The 17,796-nt window shown below is 45.4% G+C and overlaps 1 protein-coding gene across 3 annotated transcripts in view; it reads right to left on the bottom strand.

Annotated features, from left to right (window-relative positions):
- Window positions 1–17,796, bottom strand: part of LOC142099920 (uncharacterized) — a 263,337-nt gene that overhangs the window by 155,103 nt on the left and 90,438 nt on the right. Inside the window, exon 1 of one of the 3 annotated variants that reach the window (XM_075183883.1) lies at window positions 6,562–6,639. The exons of the other annotated variants lie outside the window; for them this stretch is intronic. The gene's annotated coding sequence lies outside the window, so the exon portion shown is untranslated. Of the gene's footprint in view, window positions 1–6,561; window positions 6,640–17,796 lie in introns of those variants that run through there. 3 annotated transcript variants of the gene reach the window in all.

The raw sequence follows: 17,796 nt of genomic DNA, 5'->3' as shown, positions 1-17,796 counted from the left end.
CGATCCACGCACCTACAGGCCCAGAGAGCGGCCGTTATCCTAAGAAGATGTAAGCTATCCACGCACCTACAGGCCCAGAGAGCGGCCGTTATCCTGAGTAGATGTAAGCGATCCACTTACCTACAGGCCCAGAGAGCGGCCGTTATCCTGAGTAGAGGTAAGCGATCCACGCACCTACAGTCCCAGAGAGCGACCGTTATCCTGAGCAGATGTAAGCGATCCACGCACCTACAGGCCCAGAGAGCGTCCGTTATCCTGAGCAGATGTAAGCGATCCACGCACCTACAGGCCCAGAGAGCGAGCTTTATCCTGAGCAGATGTAAGCGATCCACGCACCTACAGGCCCAGAGAGCGGCCGTTATCCTCAGTAGATGTAAGCGATCCACGCACCTACAGGCCCAGAGAGCGGCCGTTATCCTAAGAAGATGTAAGCGATCCACGCACCTACAGGCCCAGAGAGCGGCCGTTATCCTGAGTAGATGTAAGCGATCCACGCACCTACAGGCCCAGAGAGCGGCCGTTATCCTGAGTAGAGGTAAGTGATCCACGCACCTACAGGCCCAGAGAGCGGCCGTTATCCTGAGTAGAGGTAAGCGATCCACGCACCTACAGGCCCAGAGAGCGGCCGTTATCCTGAGTAGATGTAAGCGATCCACGCACCTACAGGCCCAGAGAGCGAGCGTTATCCTGAGTAGATGTAAGCGATCCACGCACCTACAGGCCCAGAGAGCAGCCGTTATCCTGAGTAGATGTAAGCGATCCACGCACCTACAGGCCCAGAGAGCAGGCGTTATCCTGAGTAGATGTAAGCGATCCACGCACCTACAGGCCCAGAGAGCGGCCGTTATCCTGAGTAGATGTAAGCGATCCACGCACCTACAGGCCCAGAGAGCGGCCGTTATCCTGAGTAGATGTAAGCGATCCACGCACCTACAGGCCCAGAGAGCGGCCGTTATCCTGAGTAGATGTAAGCGATCCACGCACCTACAGGCCCAGAGAGCGGCCGTTATCCTGAGTAGATGTAAGCGATCCACGCACCTACAGGCCCAGAGAGCGGCCGTTATCCTGAGTAGATGTAAGCGATCCACGCACCTACAGGCCCAGAGAGCGCCCGTTATCCTGAGTAGATGTAAGCGATCCACGCACCTACAGGCCCAGAGAGCGGCCGTTATCCTGAGTAGATGTAAGCGATCCACGCACCTACAGGCCCAGAGAGCGGCCGTTATCCTGAGTAGATGTAAGCGATCCACGCACCTACAGGCCCAGAGAGCGTCCGTTATTCTGAGTAGATGTAAGCGATCCACGCACCTACAGGCCCAGAGAGCGGCCGTTATCCTAAGAAGATGTAAGCTATCCACGCACCTACAGGCCCAGAGAGCGGCCGTTATCCTGAGTAGATGTAAGCGATCCACTTACCTACAGGCCCAGAGAGCGGCCGTTATCCTGAGTAGAGGTAAGCGATCCACGCACCTACAGTCCCAGAGAGCGGCCGTTATCCTGAGCAGATGTAAGCGATCCACGCACCTACAGGCCCAGAGAGCGTCCGTTATCCTGAGCAGATGTAAGCGATCCACGCACCTACAGGCCCAGAGAGCGGCCGTTATCCTGAGCAGATGTAAGCGATCCACGCACCTACACCCCCAGATCCACGCACCTGCACCTACAGCTTACACCTAATATGGTACAGAAATCTCTGCTCATTGTCCCTCGCATTCCTATGGGACATGAGGGGAAATTAGCGGAGAATGTAGTAAAATCTCTGCCGCAGAGTATCTGAGCAGACTGTTCCGGAGAGACATCGCGGCACCTCGCGTCTAATTCAATCCCCCAAAGACTGGAGACAATTCAATCAGGAGATAACAATGTCCAAGTTCCTTCTCTTCCTATATAACAAGGTGTTGTGAAAACTAGACCTTTACTAAAAGTATAAGTAATATCCCATAGTGTCACGTTGGTTTGTGCACCGATAAATCCTGTTCAGAGGGGTCGGTACAGAGTGAAAAATAACATCTTTCATACGTACTGCAAATAAACAATATGTACAATATATATTGAGTTACTGCTTCTGAAAGATACTTTCCTTGCACCCTTGAGTGGATCTCTTATATCCTTTATAACCAGTATGAGTCTGGTCCTATGGGTCACCATGGAGAACAGAATTCCTAGCTGGAGGTACATGATGAGCTCACAACCAAGGACCCCAATCTGTAGGGCCATACATCACACTGTAAGATGCCCAGGTAGATTCTTCCCCTACTGGACAGATCATGTGTGTCCTTCGTCTATAAATGCCTAGACAGGACCTCTTCCACATGGACAGCTGAAGGTCCAGTGTGTCCTTCCCTTTCCGAAGACCTGACAGTCTTTCTCTCTGGCTCATTGCTTGGACTCCTTATTCTTTAGATTTGGACATGTTCAAATATCATATTCACCCTTCAGGAACTGTACAAGGGCTCTCTTCAGGAAATAGACCTAAAATGAGGAGTTGAATTCTATTCAACTTCACCCAACAGCGCCCTGCATGAGGAGGCAGGACAGCTACGAGATCACTCGTGGCTTTTTTGCCGTTTCAGGAAATTCGTCTCTGGCGATAATTGTTCTGTATTAAAGTACCTTATGACTATCTACAAAATTGCTTCAGTCTCCTGCTGAGAGCAACTGTTATCCAGCAGGAGTTCACCTATCTGGTCTTTACTACAAAGGTTAGAGATACAACACAGAAAAACGTGTGTGATTAGATTTTTCTAGGTCTGCCCAACATCTTCCCTCCGCCTGAGATTTCTCTTGCATTCATCAGCAATTTTCTGGAGTAGGAGGAGGGAGAAGAGTTTAGGGAGGGGACCGTTGTACATAGGCCAGGAAGGCTCCTATATGCAGAAATATATAGAAATAGCAATCCCAGTAAAGGCCAGATATACAGTTACAGACGGATGGTGTAATTGTACAAGAAGATGTTATAAATGATACTAAGCTACCAGTGTAGATTTTACCTCTAGCATAGTATTCTTAGCATATAGCCAATGGCAGAAACAAGAATAGAGTTTCAGTGATACCGTTTATTGGATAAATGATCGGATTCCAAAATGCACATTGGTCTCTTCACCGTGCCTGAAATCACATAAGGGGCTCTGTTTTTTAAAGTGCAATCAGCCATTAAAGCGGATCTCCATAAAATAGTCATTGCACAATTTATGAAGGGTTTATGGCAGGAGAAATCAAAGATTTCTGCCATAACCCACATAATGTTTCCCCATCGATTAATATGAGGACTGCGAAGTTCTGCAATTCATAAAGCTTTCAAAATATCTTCTGTTCTCAGCAAGGTACCGTCACCTCAGGATGTCACCTTTCAGTGTCTATGTGATCCAGCTGCAGCCAGGGCCATCTTAACAACATTATGGGCCCCCGGGCAAAGCTGTGCACCGGGGCCCCTAGATATAGATATTTAGATCTATACAGATACAGATATAGATATATAGAGATAGAGATAGATAGATGTACTTGCTCAGTGACCCTTGTAGGTTTTTTTTGCAGGTTTTTTTCTTTTGCAGGATAATTTATTCTCATTAACAGCCGTGTCTATGGGGCCCCCGGGCAGCTGCCCATCGTGCCCAATGGAAAAGATGGTCCTGGCTACAGCCTCTCCGGCTTCCTGGATCCCTCACGGTGGAAGGGCTACGTGCATGCTCATAGCACTTCTTCCATTCACCAACAGCGCTAGACTGCCTGTAAATAGTAAAAGCAGTTTGTGCTGGGGGGTGGGGGGTTTCGCCAGGGGTTCCCAGAGTAGTGATAGTTGGACGTACCAGTGCCCCTACATGACTAAGGAGCTGTTATTTCATGTCACCCCGTTATGTCACCAAAACAACCCTTAGAAGTAGTTCTGGCAGAATAAGCTTATTTTGCAAAATTGTCATTTGTGGGTCCCACTGTCATACTACGGCGAGTCTACAATCCACAGAAGAGTCTTCAACTGCCGATGTTCTCAATCTCTCCACCAATTAATGGACCTTTCTTTAGAGGTTGTAAACAAGTGTTAAACTCTGCAACAGATGTAGATACATTTTCATAAAATTCTAGTGAAAATTTTTTTCCCATCTGGAAACAATCATTCAGCCATTATGAGATTAGTGGTCAAATTCTGCTCCTAAACCTCTTGTGACTCTCGAGATCTCGTTCTGGTGGTTCAGTAACTTGTTTCTCCAACACATAATCAATGGTTTGGATATTACCAAAATTAAACTGAATCATTTTAAATCTGAAATTTAGGCTTCTCTGTTACCCCTGTGAGCACTTTATCTGGACTTTTTAGACAGCCAAAGATGAATTCCTTACACACGTATAGTCCCATGTGTAGGTATAAAGTTACCATTACTTTTACACAGACCCTAAAAGTCTTCAGCTTGTGCCTAGATATGGAACATCTAGAGATAATGGGACGCAGAGCTTATTGTCCTCTATATACTGTTTGTGACCATTGCCATGTGAAGGGCAAATTATTAGACTAATCAGACTAGCCGTGTAAAATAGGACACATATGCTAGATGACTTCATTGCAATTATTTCACATGTATGTTACATGTCTGCAGTTCTTAGTATGCAATACATTTATCATGTGTCTGATTTGGGGGACTGGGGGACACGTCAGAATTGGGGGTTCAGCTTTCTGCTATAAGAAATGTCTCCGATCCGAGTTTTCCCGTCCTATTGTTGAAAGATGCCATGGAGCCTGTCAGCTGAACCTCCCCACTCTGGGTGAAATAAAAATATAACAGCCCAGTATGTAACCTGTGTAATTCCCTGTCATTAAGGTAACTGCATTATTAATTCATGTGGAGTGTTCATATACATGAGAGATATAGACAAACCTCAGTGTTATTTGGCTCTTTTCCATAACTGATGTATAAATCCAATATTTGTGTGTAACATTACAATCAGTCAGCACTGTGTCAGTAATCTTATCCGCCCGGGCTGTGCCTGTCTGGTGGAAGTTTAGTGGACCAGAAGGTGCTGTGTTAGGTGGATTTGTTGGAGAATGGTGCGAGTGCTGTTTATTGGGAGATTAGTACAGGATGCTGCGTGTGCAGACGGAGCAGTGATTAGTAGGGAACGCTGTGTGCACAGGGACAGGCAATTAGTACAGAATGTTGCCAAATGTAATTAGATATTTGTGCATGGATATTAGACAGTGAGTGTGAGAAAGACCAGATCAGCGCATGATGCTGTGTGTGGATTAATACACAATTCTGTGTGCAAAGGAAATGTGGGTCTGACAATGACATGTTTTATTAACCCCATGACTGCCAGCACTCAGGATCTTCCTGTGCCCCCCCACCACCTCCCACTCACTTGCCTTCTTTCAAACTCTCACAGCTGCTGCATTGGGAGGGAGACGAGAGGCACAAACATGTTTATCTGCAGCCTTGAGAGGAACATTGTGCTCAGTTCATTGGGACATTCCTGCGATGCTTGTCACCCACTCACAGAGAAGGGAGGCTGTCGTTGCTACATGTAACATGTGTCTGAGGCTGTAGAGCTGCTACCTGTGTGAGGGCAGCACTGGACACACAGAGAGGAAGCACCGTTCCTGCGCGCACTGATACGCTGGAACTGGAGTTAAGTTACTTAACTGGAAAAATGCAGAGATGCAAAGCGTGTTTCAATGTGCAAATGATGTGACCTTCACGAGCATACATTGGATTGTACCTTAGCTACACTTTATGGTATTAATCTGTGCAGGAATGTATTATGTTCACTAAAGTAAAAAACGGTCACCTCACAGTGCTGGCCACTCTCACATAATAAAGGACAACGTTTACTGTTACATCTGAAACACTGCTTCTTGGATCACCATTTATGTCTACAATAACTTATAACAATAAGGTAGAACTGAGCAAAGCTATGGCGGAATTTTGCACAAATTAACTTTTGTGGTGAAATGCGTCATTTTGCTTAGGTGGAAAATTCTGCTGATGCAATCTGCCCTCACCATTCTGCACTGTATTTGTACATTCTGCTTTCCACATATTTAGCAGCGATAACAGTCTGTAAACAGCTGGTGTCAGTTCATTCTGCTTTGTGATGTGGTCGAAGGCGGTGTAAGGAATTCCACCACTAAAACATACGAAATTAAGCACTCAAGTAATATTTTACAGAACAGCATCCTACAGTAAGTACTGGTCGATGTCCAAATATCACAAGCTTCAAGAATGTATGAAAATGTCTATTGTCTGAGACTGAAAAGGCGCTGTGAACACCGGATACAACTCCAAAATGTGCAAACTCCATCCCTGAAGTTCAAGGAGAGCTAGAAAAGATCTAATTTTGCATGTGTGTGCAGACCAAGGCCCCGAGCTGCCGACACAGCGCATTTCTCCGACCAGCACTCCGCCCTCCCCATGTTCAGCTAACTCTTTTCATCATGAGGTGCTAGGAATCTGAGGAAAGGGTAGATTGGCTCTGCTAGAAACAATAATAATATTTTAAATGAAATCTTTCCTGACGTCTTTACCTTTCTATGAACACAAGGAAAATTCTTTCTGTAACAAAACTCAATTGTACCTTTGTGACCATTACCGGCACGTGCAGTACACAGTGAGCCACTGTGCTGCGGTCTGCGCTGTGTTGGGGAACGCTGGACCCGCCGCTGTCTGCACTGTGTCGGTGCTGCTATATAGTGAGGCGGTTTTTGGGAAATGGGGCTTGCTGGTTCTCCAGTCACACCCTGACACACACAGTGCACTGCAACATTTATTTGACAACATATTTTGCCAGTGAAGGACAGATACATCATCCACATGCACACAGTGAGACAATGCACAGCCTCATACTCCTGCAGCTGAATAATGGGAATGTGAAGGCCACATAAGATGTATAAACTGCCAGCATTGTGCCCATTAACCCACAGCGTACCAGGCTCTCTCGTACAGTGATTTTCCTGAGCAGTAAGGTACAGAACAGTGACAGGAAGGGTTAATAAAGTCACGTTGAGGGGGAGATATGCTGGGGGGCGCTGTACCAGCCTGAACAAAGGCTGATCTGAATGGACAGAGATGAAAAGCGTAAATATAAAGAAATGATGAGAGAAAGGAGAGCAGTGGGGAGAGGATGGTGGAGAGAGATCGTGCAGAAAGAGCTGGGCAGAGTGGATAGGACAGAGACTTGTTTTGGGAAACAGAGAGGGAAATAGCCTGAGAGATGGGAGTGGGAAGAGTGCGTTTATTAGTGAATGTTGGGATATACAGATGGAGAAAGACGCCTGTGATATATAGTTCATTCTTCTCACCTGGGGAACTTACTTCCACATATTACCGCCACATTACCCACCTGAGAATCTGTGGATGATATCGGTGCCCCACATCGTGTACACATATTTGCCAAATCCCCCAGAATGTCCACGAGACTTCAGAAAAAGTGGGAGATCTCCAGGACTCCTGAGAGAGTGCAGCAATCTCCCTGAAGTTGGCCAGACAGAGAAGCGGAGGTCAGAAGCCAGCGTGATGACACATTATGACATCATACTTTACCCACCTTGATATAATGATGCACTATGTATCACTGCGCTGTGTGAGTGGGGAGGACGGGGACATGCTGCGAGTTATAACATGGAGTTCCACCTACACCCGACTTCAGGGAGCATCTCCAGAAGAGAGGTCTGAAAATTAGGCAGCCATGAGTTTGTGTAGTTCAGAGGGAAATTAAGCTGGACACAGTTGTGGCCGCTCAGATTTAGATCAGAATCAGCCAATCAGAGATAACGCTGCTGTACAGTTGAAGTTAAAAAAGAACGAGGATGACAATTAGCCCAGATCGGGGGGTCACGTTACACTTTCATGTCATGTGACCTCATGCTACCTATGTAACACCTCTGTAACATGACACACACACGTTGAGGTAATCACTGGTTTTAGCAAAACTGGTTTTGGTTTTTCCTATCTCGCTGCTCCTCTTCTGTCTCCCCCCTCTTCCTAGCCCTTCACTGGCTCCCATTCCCCTTCAGAATCCTCTTTAAGCTCCTTAAACTCACCTACAAGGCCCTCGCCAACTCCACTGCGCCCTACATCTCCACCCTCCTCTCTATTCATGCTCCATCCCGCCCTCTCCGTTCTGCCTCTGACCGTCGTCTCTCTTCCCCCCTTATAACCTCCTCCCACGCGCGTATCCAAGATTTCGCTCGCACTGCCCCCCTCCACTGGCACAAGCTCCCTCTCTCCATCAGAACTTCCCCTAATCTGTCCAGTTTCAAACGGGCCCTAAAAACCCACCTTTTTCTTAAAGCCTTTCTGTCTCCCACTTAACTTCCTACCTTATCTTCTGCCTCCGTCCCCCTACTCTCCCTCTCTCCCCTGCGTCTCACTGTCTGTCCACCCCTCCCCTTAGATTGTACGCTCCTCTGAGCAGGGCCATATCTCCTCCTGTTTCCACCACTTCTAACTCTGCTCTCCAGCTACTCAGCCCTCCTCCTCGAGGGTCCTCCACCCCACATCCACTCTCGCTCCCTCCTCCCCCTTGGGGTCTCCCTGTCTTCCGCGCCCTCCTTCTTGGGCCCCGTCATTTGCGGAACCTCCCTCCCCCTTCCCCGCCCTCTCTAACTGTGCATTGAGCTTACTGAGTTGCTGTGCTTACTGTTTACTGTACTGTGCTGTCTCCTATTGTATTATAATTTGTTTGTCTCTGTACGGCGCTGCGGACGCCTTGTAAATAAAAATTAATAATAATAATAATAATAATAGCACATTCTGCATATCACATATTACATGATGCTGAGGTGGGTGCATGTAAGGTGTAGGTGTTTCCGGATACACCCAGCTCTGCACCTGCAGCATAGAACCAGGTTTACATCAAGCATACATACACCCGCATACACACAACCAGCTCATAAGCACAAGAAATGTTTGTTCCGATAGTGAAAAACAAATTTGCTATCAGGCTTCTTATAATGCTTCTGATATAGTATTCCTTCTCAAGTACAAATGAAAGTAGCAAAAATAATATTTTTAAAATACGATCATAAAATATTATAATATAGGCAGGATCAATGCAGGAAGCACCTATCAGCTTCAGGGGTGAATTAGCCATGAGCCAATCAGAGGCGGCTAGCTTATGCTAGCATTATCAGCGTGTTTACACCTGATTCTAGCAGGACCCTGACAGGTGATTACACGCCTCCGTACTGGTCTGCATGAACACACCTTTGGTGTTCTCAGGCCCGGCGCTCTCATTAGGCAAGGTTAGGCAGTTGCCTAGGGCTCTGGGCTCTGGTGGGCGCCACAGAATTAAAATGCTTTTATTATGGTACTTTAAAACTGTGCGGCGACCGCTGAGCATACCTTCCACGGCCGCCGCACAGCTTCAGATAGATCCACGGGGAGGGGCTATGGATCACCACCGCCGCCCTCCCCTCCAACAGCTGATGGGGCGCTCCATCTCCTCCCCTCCACTCACTGACTGTCGGGCGTGACATCATCATCACGGCCCGATAGTGTCAGTGAGGGACGTTAAGAGCCAAGTTAAGGTAAGGAAAGACGTGTGGGGGGGCAGAGTTTGACATTCTGCCTAGGGCGCCGAGGAACCTAGCACCGGCCCTGGGTGTTCTCTACCTACGTTAGACTGCCCCTACCTCCCCCGTCAACCCACTCAAGTCATAAGGAGGCATCTTCACCTGCACGTATGTGTGTGGCGTGTATCCTGGGCAGTACAAATTCAGGCTCTACATGTCAATCACTGCCAATAAGAATCTACAATGTAATGTACTACTATATCATGAGCCTGAATCTACATTCATTGCACTGTATTTATTATATATATATTCCTTTCGATAAACAATTTGGTTGCTTTAAAAACATATAGGAAAAGAGGTGTTGTTATCGTGTCCCTAGCCCTCTGCAGCTGCACGACACACTCACTGCACCATCCTGCACTTCTGCCCCCTGGAAGACCAGGGGTTAATGATGCTTCTGCATTTCTCTGCGGGCCGGTCCGTTGTGGATGGGTTGTCATAGCAACAGCCAAAAGCATTTTAAACAAACATAATTCATTAACAGACTGGAATGTGGAACATTGAGAAGGACATAAAGTGATACTAAGTATCGGAACATATGATATAAATATTCTGCACTATTTAATGACTGGATACCAAACAAAGAATGGTCATATCCAACCATGGAAAGCTTCTCCATATTCTGGCAATCTATGGATCTGTCACACATTGCGGAACTATGGATAAAACAGCGTCATCCATTTCTAGTACATAATATTACAACGTTCTCATTCCAAGTTCCAGCGCTCCTAAAATTGCGCCATTTTAGGTCTCTCCTCACCATACTGCTCCCCTCGGGCTCCCAGACCGACAATAAAGATGGGTCTCAAACACGCAGGGCATCTATTTGTTCAGTCAGAAAGCACCAAAGGGGTAATATCAGTATTGGTCCTGACCAAAATATTAGACAAGGCCCTAAAAGAACTTCTGTCTCAGCCCCCTGGTGTCCTAAGAAGAAGAGACAACGGGATCTTATCTTTCGAGCGAGATACTTGACCAATGGGACCATAAGATCTCTTGGCCCAACTAAAATTATAATACTACTAATATTATTAATGCCTCTAACCCAATCCTAAATAGTCCTAAATCTAAAACTACCCCAAGATGTAACCATAAATTTAATATCTACCCAAACCGTAATCCAAGCACAATTAGTATCCTCAGTCCTATAAAGAAGTGGTAGTTGCTCAATCAATTTATATGCTATAGCAGGTGCTTGAAAGGACGGGGTTATCCTGAAAGGAACAAACACACAGAGAGATCCCCCAGCACACTGCTATAGGAGCTGCCATTTCTACTGTAGATAAAAATGCAAAAGTCTTAGTTGCACACATTTGCAAATGTATGTTAAAGCCACCCGCCACTCCACTGCGCTTTTGCTAATAGGGTGGTCCTAACTCTAAACAATGAGATTCCCATATATTTGGGCCATACATATGTGTTTTTAAATTGAGAGCTAACTTACCAAAGAGGTACCCCAGAGACCTCCAAATAGCAATCCAATGTCAGCACTCCCCCTCAGCTACTGACACCAACATGCCTCTCAGACAAATACAGAAGTGGAAGTTGCTCAATCAATTTATAGGCTATAGCAGGTGCATGAAAGGGTGGGTTATCCTGAAAGGAACAAACACAGAGAGAGATCCCCCAAATCTCTCTGTGTGTTTATCCTCAGTCCTAACAAATTCCTCCTGTAACCCCCCCCCCCCCCCCTTGCATACAGTGTTCTGCTTCTGTGAGATGCAGTATACTATTATACTATTATACTATTGGGATATGTTATTGGGGCTCTCAGAAGTATCAGTAGAGAATACTGGGCTGGTAGGATGAATGTTTCTGATGGGAACTAACAGCGTCATAATCAGCCTCTGCAGTAGTTTAGGTAAATATAAAAGTCAATGGAATTCAGAGGAATTATACTGAACAATGATAACACAGGATATTCTATATCCAGTTATAGAATGATCTGATGTGGCGGAAATGTTAAAACAGATATCGGCAGATCTTTTCCGTAAAAGTGAAATTATGAAATTCAGATGATTCTGTGTGTGAAGTATCCATTAGCTCCTGCCCTTTTTTCATGTCTTTCCAAGGGAACATAATTATCCACCAGCACTGCTTCTTACATGATCTTTATGACCTTATAAAGCATTATCATGTAATTAGCTACAAGAGCTTTATACATTCTCACAGCCCTTCTATGCTGTCTGCAGGATTATCCTACACCACCATAGCCAGGGATGTCTCAATTACCCATCAGCCATTGCACGCTCCACTGGTCATACCCTGCATCATACAGGATAGGGGGCCACAGGTAGCCTCCGCTGCATAATACTACACATAGCATCCCGCTATTATCAATATACAGACCTTGATCACTACCACCAGCTACTGATTCATCGTAGATGCCACATCACTGCCCTGCAAACAGCCTTCTCCAGCATCACCCTGCACATCGCCGCCCGCAGGTTAAATGAACTCACAAATCTCAATTAGTGAAAACATTTGCAAAGCTATTAAATTATTCAGATCACACAAAATCATTTTCATACAACCTCCCAGGGAGGAAGAGTATCCTGAGAGCAATGGTACAGACGCTGCGGCCGCTGTGTTTACATTCCAGTTATGTGCGCGGAGAGATTGCAGGAGCAGCGCAGGATATACAGTGCCCTATAGGAAGGGGCTATAGGGGGGTTATATAAAGCAGCAGAGGACATGGAAATATATCCAGCTGGGTAGATGGATAGACTGCAGCAACTGTCACACATTTATTACATCACTAAATATATATTACTCTTTCTCACTTATGTAGAAATATATCAATAATGATAATATTATCTATCTTACAGTAACTAATATTAGATATGATTAAAGTGGATGAGATCTTGGCCGGTTACCACGGCCAGAATATGACTGCGCACACAGACAGTGATCTGATAGCCTCGGTAATAATCCCTTATATAAATATAACACAAAATATTACAAAGTATTATAGTGCAGTTAGTGCCTCCACCGGAATCTATACTACACTTAGGGACATATTCAATTGTTGCGGGTTTTCGCGGCATTAAAACTACTACCGTTATTACGGTAGTAGTTAGCTGGATTTTAGCTCGCGTCTCAGGGAGCTGCGAGCTGAAATCCAGCGAGAAAACTACCGTAATAACGTTTTTTCCCGTGCACTATTACCGTAATAACGGTAATAGTGTGCGGAGCGCAAAATTTTCAGCGTTTCCACCGACAATTGAATATGCCCCTTAGAATAAATACTTGAGATATAAGTACCAGGTGTGAACCGGGAAACCTCTCCCTATAGGTGTTATATTATATTTTTGATTATAGCATTGATTACTCAATAACAGTGGTGATTATCATACACCGCATTCCAGACATTAATACATTCAGTGTCTACAGAAATCAACATGTAATCTGTATAATTTAACTAAACTTCTGGATCATATCATATTACCCCCTAAATCACTCATCTTTATCCCTAAACTTACACATGACAAATATGGCTGTTACGTTACTAATAATTCTTCTTTATAAAATGTTACTTTAGTAACATACTCTATGGCCCTATTTATGTAGCACCACATTCTATGAACGATAGATTCCAATTCTCATCACATAGATAAGGATTGAAATATTGTGCGTATTTATTAGAATAGCAGCCACAAATCACTGCTGTCCCTGTGAAGTACAACACTTATCTTTTCACTCCCTCTTCTCTTCCGATGTGGATTACGATGCACAGTGCACAACTTCAAACTCATGTGCGCATGCGCCAAGCGAACCCGCCGGACACGACCATGGCCTTATTTGTGTGGAGTTTGTATGTTCTCCCCGTGTTTGTGTGGGTTTCCTCCGGGTGCTCCAGTTTCCTCCCACACTCCAAAAACATACTGGTAGGTTAATTGACTGCTATCAAAATTGACCCTAGTCTGTGTCTGTCTGTCTGTGTGTGTGTTAGGGAATTTAGACTGCAAGCTCCAATGGGGCAGGGACTGATGTGAATGAGTTCTCTGTACAGCGCTGCGGAATCAGTGGCGCTATATAAATAAATGATGATGATGATGATGCACACAAACAAACATTTCTGATGAGGCGATGCTGCATGTGAGAGGCAGGGATCACACGATCCCTCCATACATGTGAGAGGTAGGGATCACACGATCCCTCCACACATGTAAGAGGCAGGGATCACACGATCCCTCCATACATGTGAGAGGCAGGGATCACACGATCCCTCCATACATGTGAGAGGTAGGGATCACACGATCCCTCCACACATGTGAGAGGCAGGGATCACACAATCCCTCCATACATGTGAGAGGCAGGGATCACACGATCCCTCCATACATGTGAGAGGCAGGGATCACACAATCCCTCCACACATGTGAGAGGCAGGGATCACACGATCCCTCCACACATGTGAGAGGCAGGGATCACACGATCCCTCCATACATGTGAGAGGCATGGATCACACGATCCCTCCATACATGTGAGAGGCAGGGATCACACGATCCCTCCATACATGTGAGAAGTAGGGATCACACAATCCCTTCACACATTTTCTGTGAAGCTCTGCTCTTTGGAGCAGAGCTGAAAACTATGACATACGGTGATGTACGCCTGCCTGAGCTGGGGTACATTAACGTGAGCAAGTTCCGAAAATATTGCATCTTCTGAACCTGTTAAAGTACAGTACAGAGCAGTCCCCACACACATTAATGGGACTAATGGATTCTGAAGCAAAGCGATGCACTCTTCATAGTTAGATTTGCGTCTGTTCCCCAAAAAAGTCAGTTTTACGGGAATTTAGATGAAAAAAAGGATTAATAGATGGGCCCCTATGTATGAAATTACTGCTCTATACTACAAATAAATATTACAATATATTTACAGAGCTCAAATATATATACAGTGTATCACCTTGAATGGCTGTTGGGGAACGTATGGACAGCTGAGGTATTTAACCATTGCAGCACTGAGGTGTCCAGTATAATCAGTGTATTAATATCAGTGTATTATCGGTGTATTATCATCAGTGTATAATCAATCAGTGTATATTAGTGTTTAATCCAGTGTTGGCTAACCTGTAACACTCCAAGTGTTGTGAAACTACAATTCCCAGCATGCTTTGCCAATACAGAGCAGCTTATTGCTGGAAGGGTATGCTGGGACTTGTAGTTTCACAGCACCTGGAGTGTCACAGTTTAGCCAACACTGGTTTAATCAGTGTATTAAATATCCTTATGCAATTTTTATAATTGAATCCAATAGGTCTTGATAAATGTTATACTACTGTAGTTCAGTTATATAAACATCTATAGGCAAATTGCAGACACTGTGTGATTCTGGACGTGAGTTGATACTCAACTGGCTGATATTAATGATGATGTAGCTGCAATGATTGACCACCAAATAATAATCTGAGAATCTGAATAAATAGACAAACAATTATTTTTAACAAACTATTTTATTGATTTTTCCAAACTAGAAACATTCCAATTGTGATCGGACACATTAATGTAATGATTACTGTTTTTATCAGAACCTTTACAATCAGGGACCGGTGAGCCCACCTTTAGCTGCGCTGATTTCCTGTACCAGCCGATACACCACTGACATCAGTTCCTGCTGTAGTAATTGCCTTGTAAGTATTTCAGTTTACTATGGACAAAATACACTGCCACTGACTGTATCAGGTGGAGCAGACACCAATGATGGCTGTAATAACACAGGAAGAGAGAAAATACTACTTGTGCGAGGCTCAATGATGGCTGCACCTCGTACCTCTCATTGCCTGGAACATATGACTGAGATTACCCACTTATCATCCTGGAGGTTCACATACTTTTTACAACACAGAAAGTAAGGATCACTTATGAATTGCACCCACATTCAGGGAATGGCTGAGCTGAGGGGCAGGTGGTCCCATAGTGGGCTACATTTGGTTGGGTCACTGGGCCACCTGCATTTTTTTTCCCTTTAAAATGTTCCTAATAGGCTGCTGGCCCGAGCCTCACCCCCGGGCTAAAATTTACCAGACACTTTGCTTCTTTATTTACATAAGTGTGATTGGGCCAGTACATCTCGAGGATCGCGCCCACTTTCCCATCCTTTGAACTGTCTGTGGGATGTCAATCAGCACCTAGCTAGATTGCGGGAATGACAGCAGGTCATAGTATAACCTCAGACCAGCGTTGGACTGGCCCAGCGCTGTCCCGCGGAGATCCCCGGTGGGTCCCACTGCCTGATGGTCACGCCCCCTTTTGCTCTGCGATCAACAGAGGAAGACGTGTAGGAGCAGCCTGTGAGGGAGTTTGCTGCTCACTGTCCCTGTGTCACGGTCGTCTGAATTTCTTGATCCGATTCGGGACCCTTGGGCCTAGCTGAGGCAGGACTGAAACAGAAACTAGCAGCCTGGATAATCTTCCTGCTCATGTTCTTGCTGAATGTAAAATATAGCAGGGGAATGAGCAGTCTGGAAATGCAGACAGGAGCACTGCACTTTAGTTATGCAGACAGGAACACTGCACTTTAGTTATGCAGACAGGAACACTGCACTTTAGTTATGCAGACAGGAACACTGCACTTTAGTTATGCAGACAGGAACACTACACTTTAGTTATGCAGACAGGAACACTGCACTTTAGTTATGCAGACAGGAACACTGCACTTTAGTTATGCAGACAGGAACGCTGGAACCAGGAGCCAAGAACTATCCTCTGGAGAGAAGTGTGTTGTTCTGGCAATGAACAGATCACAGCAGCAGGTTTAAATGGGATGTTCCAAACAACTATTGGCTGATCAGTTCACGTGATCACAGCTTCTGAATCTGGTTGGTTTGGAATGATCACCTGACTGCATCCAAGATGGCCGCGCCCATGCAGCAGAACAAACAGTATGTGTTTGTTTACAAACGGAGGTGTGGAGAACGGGAATGCTGCAGGTGACCAGAAGGGAACCCAGGTAGCCGTGATATGACAGCGGCAGATGAGGTAAGTGCGGCTAAGATCCCGATTTGTGACAGTACCCCCTCCCTTACGAGTGGCCACTGGACACTTAGATTGGGGCTTAGTTGGAAACTTGTGGTGAAATTTTTTGATGAGAGATGGAGCGTGAACATCAGAAGCTTTGATCCAGGCCCTCTCTTCTGGACCATAGCCTTTCCAGTCGACTAGATATTGTAAGGTCTTATGTCGAAACCGAGAGTGCAAGATCTCTTTAATTTAATATTCGTCACCATGTTCAGTCTGCACTTCAGGAGAAACCAGTTTGGGTGTATAAAACTGATTTAGCACCAGTGGTTTTAAGAGAGAGATATGGAAGGTGTTGGGTACCTTGAGGTAAGATGGTAGATGTAATTTGTAGGACACTGGATTGATGACTCGGGAGATGTTAAACGGTCCAATAAAGCGAGGAGCGAATTTCATAGATGGAACTCTGAGGCGTAGATTGCGAGTAGACAGCCAGACTCTGTCTCCAGGTTTCAAGCTTGGAATGGCTCGTCGCTTTTTGTCGGCCTGAATTTTGTAGCGTTGGTACACTTTAAGTAGAGATTCCCGTACCTGGCGCCAGTGGCCTGAAAAATTCTTTAGGAAAACTTCAGAGGCAGGTACTGAGGCTGTAGGAAGTGAAGTAAACAAGGGTACCCTGGGGTGTAGGCCATAGACCGTATGAAATGGAGTGGAAGCAGAGGATTCGTGATAATGATTATTATGAGCAAATTCTGCCCAAGGAAGCAGATCTACCCAGTCGTCTTGAGAAGAGGATATGTACAAACGGAGAAATGTTTCTAGGTCTTGATTAACTCTTTCCGTTTGCCCGTTGGATTGGGGCTGATAGGCCGAAGAGAAGTTTAGTTTGATCTGTAGTGCTTGGCACAAGGATCTCCAGAATTTCGCCACAAACTCGATTTCTTCAGGACACCCATGCAAACGGAAGATCTCCTTTATAAATTGCTGAGCCAGGATAGGTGCTGATGGGAGTCCACGGAGAGGAACAAAATGCGCCATTTTAGAGAATCGGTCAACGATGACCCAGATGGTATTGAAATTATTAGAATTGGGCAAATCGGAAACAAAGTCCATAGAAATATGGGTCCAGGGTTTGGTGGGAATAGGCAGAGGCAAAAGTTGACCAGCTGAAGACTGTCTTGAACTTTTATGTTGGGCACAGCTGCCACATGCGGAAACAAATTGCTGAACATCCTGATGAAGCGTAGGCCACCAGTAGCTTCTCGATATGAA

This window comes from Mixophyes fleayi, chromosome 8 (genome assembly GCF_038048845.1).
Source record: "Mixophyes fleayi isolate aMixFle1 chromosome 8, aMixFle1.hap1, whole genome shotgun sequence".
NCBI lineage: Eukaryota > Metazoa > Chordata > Amphibia > Anura > Limnodynastidae > Mixophyes > Mixophyes fleayi.
This window is presented reverse-complemented; position numbering and strand designations above follow the sequence as displayed.